This window comes from Agelaius phoeniceus, chromosome 3 (assembly GCF_051311805.1).
Source record: "Agelaius phoeniceus isolate bAgePho1 chromosome 3, bAgePho1.hap1, whole genome shotgun sequence".
Taxonomy (NCBI): Eukaryota; Metazoa; Chordata; class Aves; order Passeriformes; family Icteridae; genus Agelaius; species Agelaius phoeniceus.
Window position 1 is genome coordinate 91322573 of NC_135267.1, and position 9923 is coordinate 91332495.

General features: G+C 40.1%; 1 long non-coding RNA gene across 1 annotated transcript; it reads left to right on the forward strand.

Moving 5' to 3' along the window:
* The first annotated feature begins 242 nt into the window (after positions 1-242).
* On the forward strand, positions 243-9192 carry LOC129118482 (uncharacterized). Its single transcript, XR_013181481.1, has 2 exons — positions 243-634; positions 7462-9192. It is a non-coding gene; the product is annotated as an uncharacterized LOC129118482 (long non-coding RNA).
* The last annotated feature ends 731 nt before the right edge of the window (positions 9193-9923 follow it).

Below are 9923 nucleotides of genomic sequence, written 5' to 3' on the forward strand. Positions count from 1 at the left end.
ATGAGTAATGGGCATGGCCTCCGCACAATACCTCCTATCCAGTCCTAAATCTACATGGTGTTCTTAGGCTTCCCAGCTTCTCCAAAGCAACCTTTGTCTCTGCTCTGGGAGACCAAAACTGCTCGTTGGGCTAGTGGGGATGCAGCCAAGAGGGGAAGGCTCAGTGACAACAGTTGCTCAGTGCTCAGTGCCCAGTATCTGCCTCCTTACCATGCCACTATAATAGTTGGGAACCCGTCAACAATTGAGCATCTTCTATACAAATATGTTGCAGACCATCTGTATAGTTTTCAGTTCCAGAAGATTCCAGTAACTCACTAAGTTTTAATACTTTTTTTTTTTATTCTTGCTAATCTGATGGGCTGCCCTGAGATAAGTGAGAAAAGCAAAAGCCTGTCATAATTTCTTCGGAGCTAAAACTGCACAGAAGTTGCCAATTCCTGTATTTGTTTTCTTACAAGAAACTTGAAGCAAGCATTTTCCACTGTTAACAATTTTTAGGTTCTGTCAAGTGATCTTTTTTTTTGGTCAGAAAAACATTTTGGTGAAAATGATTGCTAACATAATCTTAGAAAATATTTGAACTGGCAATTCTGAAGTTTTTCCAGAGACTTGGTGTTATAGAGACCAGTAGGTAATTTTTTTTCTTGTTTCTGTTACAAAGCTTCCTAGAGCTTGTCTATTTGGAATTTATCTAAATGTGTATATGTGTATATAGGTTAACTATGCATGGGGCATGTATGTGTGTGTAAGCATGTCTCTCTCTGTGTACCTGTCTAAAAGAACTTGCATTTCACTGTGCTGTAAAGGGCATGAAGAAGAGCTTTCTAAACATTAACAAAACATTAACTGCACTTAATTTTGACTGTGTTCTTGGCTAAGAAATGTCAGTATTAAGTTCTTATTCTTTCATGCTAATTTGGTGTTGCATAGCGACTCATGTATTGTTGTCAGGAAAATAGAAGCAAAGACGTAAGAGATACAGGATTTCTTAAGGGTTGGTTGTAGCTGGTATCAGCAATTTACTGACTAACCTGTAGTAACCTGTAGTGCTGACAGTCCTGAGTACACAAACAATGCATTAAGGTTATTAGCAAAACAATTTTCTAAATTACCTGAATGGAGCTTTCAAGGTAACTGATTCTATTCTTTGGACTTTTTTTCCTTCCCCCCCACTTTTTTTTTTTTTTTTTTTTTTGAGGAGTTGACAATCTAAAGCAGCATTAAAATAATCTGGCTTAATTTCCTCTGCTGAAAGAGCAAGTCAGCTGAAATTTAGACATTTTGCTGAAAAGAGGGGGGAAAAACCAGGTAGTTTTTGTTTTAAAGGGCATGACCATACACATTCTGCCCTGGTGCCTTTAAAGGGAACTTCCCTGTTTAAATGCCCTTGAGCAGAGAAATACCAACACCTCTTAATTGTTTAATATATTACAGCCTAAAATATTTACAGAAGTGCTTTCCAAGTACTTCACTGTTCCAGGTGCTTGGTTCTGCACCTCCTAAAATAATAGGCTATTTCCCCTCAGTTTTCCTGTGCTTGGTGCCACAATGAAACATATGCTCTGTATCAAGGGAAGGGGAAGTGAGGGAAGTAAGTGGGATGCCTGACATTGGTGCTGGTGCTTGCAGCACACACAGACCTCTCTGTCTTGCGTCACAGAGCTGCTAAAGAAGGAGAAAATAACATGGCTTGTGCTTGGGCTGTAAGGTCCAAGGAGAAAAATATCATATTGTAAAGCATTTGAATGTCACTCTGCACAGAGGCCCCTTATCACTGTGTCCTCTGAGAAGCATCACAAAAAGTATAATAATTCTACTAATCAGGAGGGCTGGACATACACTGGTGCACAGCACAGCTGTCATGCAGCTGCCTTAGGGCCATGCTCCAAAATGTATTTATTCTTTCATGGAGGTGTCATGAAGCCAAAGTCTGATGTCTGTCACATGTAACCATGTTCCAGGCTGAGGCAAAAAGATTATTTGAAAAAAATTATGCCTTATTTTGATCCAGTAGGGATCAAGATACAGTTTTCTTGGCCTGCGCTTAAGTAATTTATTTTTCAACTTGCTTAGCCAAAATGGACTGAGACTTTTCCCCACTCGAGAAATAAATCTCCTAATACAGAGCACTTTGAGCTCCCTGGGTTCTGTGGGACTCTGCCCTGATATATCAGGATTTGAGCTGTGCTGTCCCTCTTATCAGCACACCCATGGGCTGTGCAGTGCAGCCATGCCATGAGCACGGATAACCCCATGGACACTGGGTGAAACTGGGCAGGCAAAGGGACTTAGTCTGGAAATGCATGCTCAGAAAGTTCCTTCTCCTTCTCAAAAATCCTCCCTACTGTGCAAAAGCAGGCTAATGAAAATGGTTTAAAGAGCTGGGGTCTCAAACCCTTCCAATAGTTCTGTGTAAGGGAGCAGCAGCTGGATGATTTCCAGTAAGGAGCTGGAGGGAGAGAGGCTCTGTCTGGCCCGAGGGAGGAGATAATGTGGAGTTAAACAATTCTGTGAGAGTGGAGGACTGAATCTTTCCGTGGCTGCAGTTTCCATCAAGCACTTCCCAGCACAGTTGCCTGCCATCCCTTTGAACCCATGTCTCCCATGTGACAGAGCAGTGATCTGGCTGCTGAGCCACTAGACTAATATTGTTCTTTTAATCTCACAAAAATGTGTTATAAAAGAGTTGGATTCACATGAGAAATTAAGTGTAAGATTTGTCCTCATAAAGACATTATACCATGAATGCTCTCTTTCTGCTGGCTGTAAGAATAGGTGGCTCAAGGGTGAAAGGGTAGCATTTACATTTAAATACACCTATTGGAATTGCACAAACAGAAGGCTAAAGCTACTGCTCCCTCTCTGAATGCTTTTAGAGTTTGCTGCTTTTTTTACATAGTAGCATCTTTTTTTTTTTTACCTAATCAAAAAGGGAAATCGAGATGCTTAACATCCCATAAAATAAAGTAAAGGAGGTCTTTGTGCCAGCAAGATAAATGGATGAGCCTTTTCAAAGTAATTATTTTACTTTTTTCATCTGTATGTGCCACTCAGGAGGTGAAAACCAGATTTCAACCAGAACTTTCTCTGCTGTTGCACTAACTGGTAGTGCTGGCTGGGTGGATGCTGTTTACATTTCCCAGAGAAAATGAAATGCACTTTTTTTTCTTTTTCTTTTTTTTTTTTTTTGTATCTGCCAAACCCAGATTTACCCTGTGATAAAACAGAAAGCTTCTTAACATCTGGAGAAAACAGAACCTGAAACAGGGTGGGAAGGGCATTTAATGCAAGGGTAGCCTGGCAGCCATGGTGCAAGCTCAGTGAAACCCTTGAAATGCACCTGCTTGACCCAGGCCAGGGCTTATTCCTTTATTCCCTTTCCTCTCCAACAGCTTTCTCCCCTCTGTATAGTGACAGAGGCTTATGGACTGGAGTTGCAAAAACTCTGGGCTTACCTTTGCTCTTTAGAATTTCTGATTGAAGAAAAGAATAAAACGAAAAGAAAAAAAAGAAAAAAAAAAACAAGTGTGATTTTTCTTCAAATTTTTGATGTCTCTTTTATCATGATTTTCCACTACGCATACAAGGTCCAAAACCAAAAGTGCATGAATAAATGCCTTAAAATTACAATGTAGTTGGAAATCAGGAATCAGGAGCTCCATGTTGAACAATTTTTGCACATACTGCCTGAAATGTATTGAATTACTACACAACATATAGCTAATAAGACAAATCATTAAACATGTTCCAGACACCTCTGAACATTTAAGAACTTGAAATCCAGATCTGTATGTGCCAGTTTCTTAATATGTAGTTAATCATTTTTCCATTGAATATGTACACAAATCTGCTATTTTTATATATGACTTGGACAGTGAGGAATATTAAGTAATTAAAACAAAAATAATCCAATGATATGAACTTTGGAATCTCTGCAGAGTAAAATAATCCCATCATCAAAATACATTCAAAGAAAGGAAGAGTGCAGGAATCCATAACACCACGGTCAGTATTCCTTTAGAGGTCCTTGTATTTAGAGCATATCTGACTGTATTTCGTTTGGGTTTTTTACAGTTTTGGCCTATACAGCACTGAATGTCTGTATAAAACAAAACAGTGTGTCCCTTGTACTCCTAGTCTAGCAAGTACTAGTCCTCCTAGTAAGTCTTCCTAACTTTTATGGTTTAAGAAGTGCTGAATAATTTTTTTCCTGTATACTTTCTTGATTTTTAATAATTTAATGTCAACTACTCGTCAGTCATCTTTTTTTTCCAAGTCAAGGAATCCTCTGCCCCCTAAACTCTCCATGTAGAGAAGCTTTTCCACATGTCAGATTATTCTTGTTGCACCCTGCTTTAGCTCTCCTCCTTCTGCTGTGCCTTTTTGGAGGTGAGGGGCCAGAGGTGTGCTCAGTAGTCACTCTGAACATCCTCAGCATTGTTATTCTTCCCATCAAAAGGACTCTTGAAGTGCTGTGTGCTGTCTGACTGCTAGTGAGCATTGGGATGATATTCTCTTGGAGTTTAAAGGTCCATTTTAAGGAGGACTTATCCCCATGGCCCACAGATTCATTGGGCCATATTACCTGAATTCAGAGGACTTTATGTTCTCTGCAGGGCAGTTTAGACAACCTAAATTTCATACCTGTGTTTTGAACTTAGATTGCAATCAATGTGCCTTGGTGCTCCTGAAGGAGAAATCCCTTCCAGCAGCTAACAGTCAGTATTATGTGTCTCAGCCCATTGAAAATTTAACCAAAAATTGTCTTCTGAGTAATAAAATAGAAAGTAAAGCCCATATTCAAAAAGTAGAGGGGATGGTAGATGTTCTGAGGTTCTGCTTCTTGGCCTGTTTCCAGTTTTCAGTAGTAGTGTAACATAAAATGCAAAGTTTTTTCCAAGAAAAAGAACCAGAATCAATCTACTACCACTATTTGAGAGGTAAGCAATTTTTCTTGTTTCTGGAGAAACCTTGTCAGGTTTCTCTTCCAGGTCAAAGAATTCCTTCTTGTAGTTACTTGTAGTTAGTTTTGGGTTTTCATATCATTAGACTGTGGTCAGAAGATGGTGCAAGTTGCTGTTTGAGGTTAGAATCAGACACCTCCATTCAAATTCAGGCAATATTATTGGATATGGGCAGAGAAGTTACTGAGGGTTAGAAGTTACTAAAAGTTTAGTATCATGAAATTATATCAAGCATAGCTCAGCTACAATCAAATATTTATTTCCTAGTTTGAGGCTCTCATTTTACGCTTTAAATGAATAAAATACAGCCTGGCCAAACACAGGTTGTGAGACAAGTGGAAGTTCTCCTTAGAGGTTAACAACCTGATTTCTCTCTCACACCAGTTTTACGGTCATTTAGCTCCATTGACTTTGGTGGAATGAGTCCTGATTTATAGCACTGCTTTGCTGCAGGTTTAAAGCTGTGCTGCACAGTAGCAGTGCTGGTGTCAGGTCTTTGGGAGCAAAGCGTCTTTGCATTGTGCTTGCCACAGTGGTATCAGTTCTGAGGCCATAAAGAAAATATTTATTAAATCTACATCCATAGAGAACATATTCGGCAAAAATTATTTTGGTTTCTCATTTGTGGCATTATTTTATCATTTAATATTGGTTATGAGGTTTGTTTTTTTTTTTTTTCCTCCAGCGATTTGTCACTTACTGAGGTAATCCTGGGGTTTCAGATCAGAAATATAGATCAGAAGTTTACTAAGTCCATATTTGTGCATAATTTTGGTTGGAATACCTACCATCAAAGTGAAATCTAAAAAATGTTGTTAAATTTAAAAACAGAAGCCCAGGAACTAAAAAGATAGAATTAGTAATTTTAGGCATGGCTTGGAAATTAGTTTACCTCCTGTCATCTCTCCTACGTATGATTGTAAGTTTGCACACAATGGACTACCATTTCTTCAATTTAATGTGCACCACCGTAGGAGGTCTTCTGTGCTGCTTTTCTTACCTCATATTGACTTCCTAGTGCAGAGTAGGCAGGAAAAAACATCTGAGTGAATGCATCTGATCAAGCAATGAGAATCTGTGCTCTTAGCTTGACTCATGTTGAGACAAAATACTGTGGGAAAACTGAGCACAATAAACTTTCAGTCTGCTCCTCTGCTAGGTAGATACAGCCTTGCCTGCTGGAGTTCTCCTTTAGGATCTTAAGCTCATGGAGGCTGAGGATATAGAAGAGCACATGTGCTTTTGATGTCTCTCTGGTGTACTGATTAAATTGCCAGAGCTCACTTTTCAGAGTCCTTAGTCTGTCACTGGGAAGCTGTAGAATGATCTTCCCTATGAGCCAGCCATTGTCCTCTTAGCCAGTGCAATGGCCATACTCTTTGGAGAAGAGATCAGCTCTCTTTCCCCTTAACACAATCTAAAGTGTGGTAGGAACATCAGGAGGGCAGGGCAGCATTAAAAAGAAGGATTTGTTTCCTGAGAGATGGCATTGTTTCTCAGTTCCCAGCAGCAGAAACTTTAAACTAATGACCTTTCCAGAACATGTAAGCCAGCTGAGCCCAAGACTCATGTTCGTTTTGATGATTTGATATTTTGTTATGAACATTTCTAGCAGGGACAATGTTTTGCAACATCATATTAATGATAATAATAAATGAAACCATACTCCCTTTTCTGCCCAAAAATCAACCTCCGCCGTGGTTATTTACCCAATGGGTCTTGTGGGGCTTCTCAGCTTTTACAGTTGTCAGGCTCAGTGCAAGACAGACCCTGACGAAACAACCAGGTACCTGTAGTGCCACTCCTGTGTTTCTCTTCCTCCCCCTCACCCAAATCCTGACTTTAGGGAGGGAGCAGATATTTTTTTCTTATGTGCCTGGCTTGCTGGGAGAGCCACATAGCTGTGGTCTGTTTGCTCAACATTAGCTGTGCTGCCCAAGTGTGAAAGCAAGCATGGAGTGTAGATTCTCTCAGACTTCTGTGGGATCTGGAGCAGATCCATGAGTAATGCTACTGTTTTCAGCACTTCCCTTGCTCTGCCTAAGACCAGGCACACTGAGATATGAATGTTGTTACAGCTGCCACATACTATATATAAGCCTCATGTTGATGATTATTGCTTTAAACTAGGAGGTCTTTGTTTAAAAATGTTTTCTTCCCTCTCGAATCTACTAGGTTGAGTTATAAAGTAATGCTTTCTATTTTTATTACTGTTAACAGTGTACCGGCAAATTACATAGTATCACAGTTCATATTTATAAAAAAATACAGTTTATTTATTTATTTGTTTGTTTGTTTATTTCTTGTGCAGACAGATTTATAGTACTGGAGAACTAGCCCCAAATTAATTGAAACAAATTGGCCTATTCATTTTTCAATTGTTCATATCATTTTCTGTTTTGGTTTCTTTATTACTTCTCGTGGATCTGTTTCGATCCACTCCCTCAATTATAGTGCTTTTCTTTAAAATATAATGAACTCTGTTACATTTCAGAGAGCTGCATGGTCAACTCATGTCACTTCTGTCACCCTGCTGAATGCCACGTCACGCTGCCAATGCTTGGAAGCACTGACTGCTGGCTTCTGCAAGACTGGAAGGAAAGGAAGACCTGGACACATTGACTACATCTCAACTATTAAACAAAATTAGTCAGAGAATTTTCCTGGAGGCCAACTGGCATGAAATAGCTTGAATCCACAGAGCTAAACTCTCTTGCCCTCAAATCACGGTGGCCACATCCAAAGTATCTATTGGAGATGGTGCCTGACCTGGGTCAATACCCAATCTGTGCTTTGGCATTGTCTGGAAGAGCATTAGCAGGCTTGCACCAAAGCCATGCCAGGGACCAGTTTGGTGGTATGGATGGTTTCAGGCCCATGCCTTGCTGGTCTTGTTTAGTTTATTTAATGTCAGAGGGAAACCTCAGTAATTCTGCCAGGAGTCAACAGGAAACCCCCTTCTGGCCTCAGCAACCAGAAGCTGCTGAGAAGTATAATCATTAGTTGTTCACCTCCTTCACATTTGGATTCTTTTTCTCATTTTATTTTTTACCAAATGAAGCCTGAAAATATTTGGAATCTCATCGAGTAATAAAATTGGGTTACTGTCTGCACAAAACTTGTTGGTTTTGAACTACCAAGAGATTTTGCACATAAGCTGACCTTCTGGAAAAGCCAGTTTCAGCTCTCCTCCCTGATGAAGGGTCTCCTATGGCTTTGAGCAAGTTGCTAAGAGCTTGTGTGACCAGTGCCCTGTTTGGATATAGGGGTAAAAAGCAATGAGGTGCTGAGATACAAACACACCATTTGCTTGGAGTCACATAAGCATGCTGAACTGATGTGAACCTAAAACTCCCTTTGATTTCTGTGGCAACTTATTTCACATGTCTGGGAAGGCAATTTATTTTAAACCCTGCAAAAAGGACGTTGAGTATGTTGTTATATCAAGATCTTTTCAAAGTCAGAGCTCTGGGGCTGGGTTTGGATAAGCCTGAAATGTCCTTCATACAGTGGGAGGTAGTGGAGAGCTTGTGCTCTGTGTTTCGAGAGCTAACTCTGTGCAATGGTACCCCAGTTATCCCATGGAACACTGTACTTCACAGTACAGTGTTATACTTCTGCCTGCAGCAATATAAATCAGAATCAGGCAATTCATGCCTGAATCTTTTTCCCTATTCTGAAGATAAATGGCAGTGAAGGCCGAGTAGTTTTAAAGAGCTCATCGTACAAAATTATTGTATTAGCCCATGCTGTATTACTGAGATTACAGAAAATTACCTACGTGTATTGAATTAAACCATGATTTTCCAATGATCTCAGCAGCAGCAGCAGAACTGGGACAATTTAATCACTGCATTATCAGTTTGGTAGATAACTACTATCCTGAATTGCTGCTCAAAATGAAAAAATGGTATTGTTTTATCCAGAAACTAGCCCTTAATTAACTTCCAGCACTAGCACTTTGCTCAGACCTCAGGCATATATTTGAATTTCTGAAGCTGACAGGTACTGATTTCAACAACATTTAGAGCAATGCATGTTTTGCCTCAGGTTTGCTACAGGGTGAGTGTTCTCTTAATTAATGTGGTCATTTGACATACAGCACCTTGCTGAACTATTAGAACTTGACTGTGTGCTTTTACCCAGTGTTTCTTTTTGGTTAAAAGTCTGTTTCATAATTTACCTATTCATGGATCAGTCTCATAAAGGAGGTTGTAGAGCCCTACACGTGTGTTGTCATACCTTGCTGAGGCTGTACAAATCTTATTTAATGAAAATGTTATGAAGCAAAGAATCAAGTTGTTGCCCAGAATACTCAGAATACTCAGAATACTCAGAAATTGGTATGTTTTTCTCTGAGCTGGATTTTGAACAGCAGGAAGTATGGCAAAGCAGAGGAGGAACATTTAACCTTATCTAATTTTGCCTCCCTTTTCCTTCCCTTTTCTGTCTTGCCCCTCAATCTTCAAGCACTCTCCCATGGATGCTTGCATATGGCAGTGGCTCTACTCAGACCTACTGAGACCAGTGTATCAGTTAAGGTTTGTAAGACCATAATGTGTTTATTTTTGCAGTCTGATCTTGTGAGAAACTGAGGAGGTCTTGCATCTCCCTCCTACTGATAACAGTGGTGTTGAAAGAGCTCAGTGCATTCCAGGGCAAAGCCTTGGAGGCCGTGGGTTAGAGAGCTGCTAACTCTCCTTTGGAAGTACATGCAGATTCCTTTGGCCTTCACTGGGGGAAAGCCTGGCTCCCCACTAAAGAAAAAGAAAAGAAAACAATGAAAATCTAAGACACAAACCCCCAACACAATAGTTGCGGTGGTCCAAATAAAACATAAAACCCCCAGTCTCAGCCCAAGCACTCAGTCTAGAGAGGCTTTGGAATTAGGGGCTCGAAGCTTGACCCAGGGATGAGTCCATGGTCTCTTTGTGGGAGAAGGGTACAGGCTCTGGC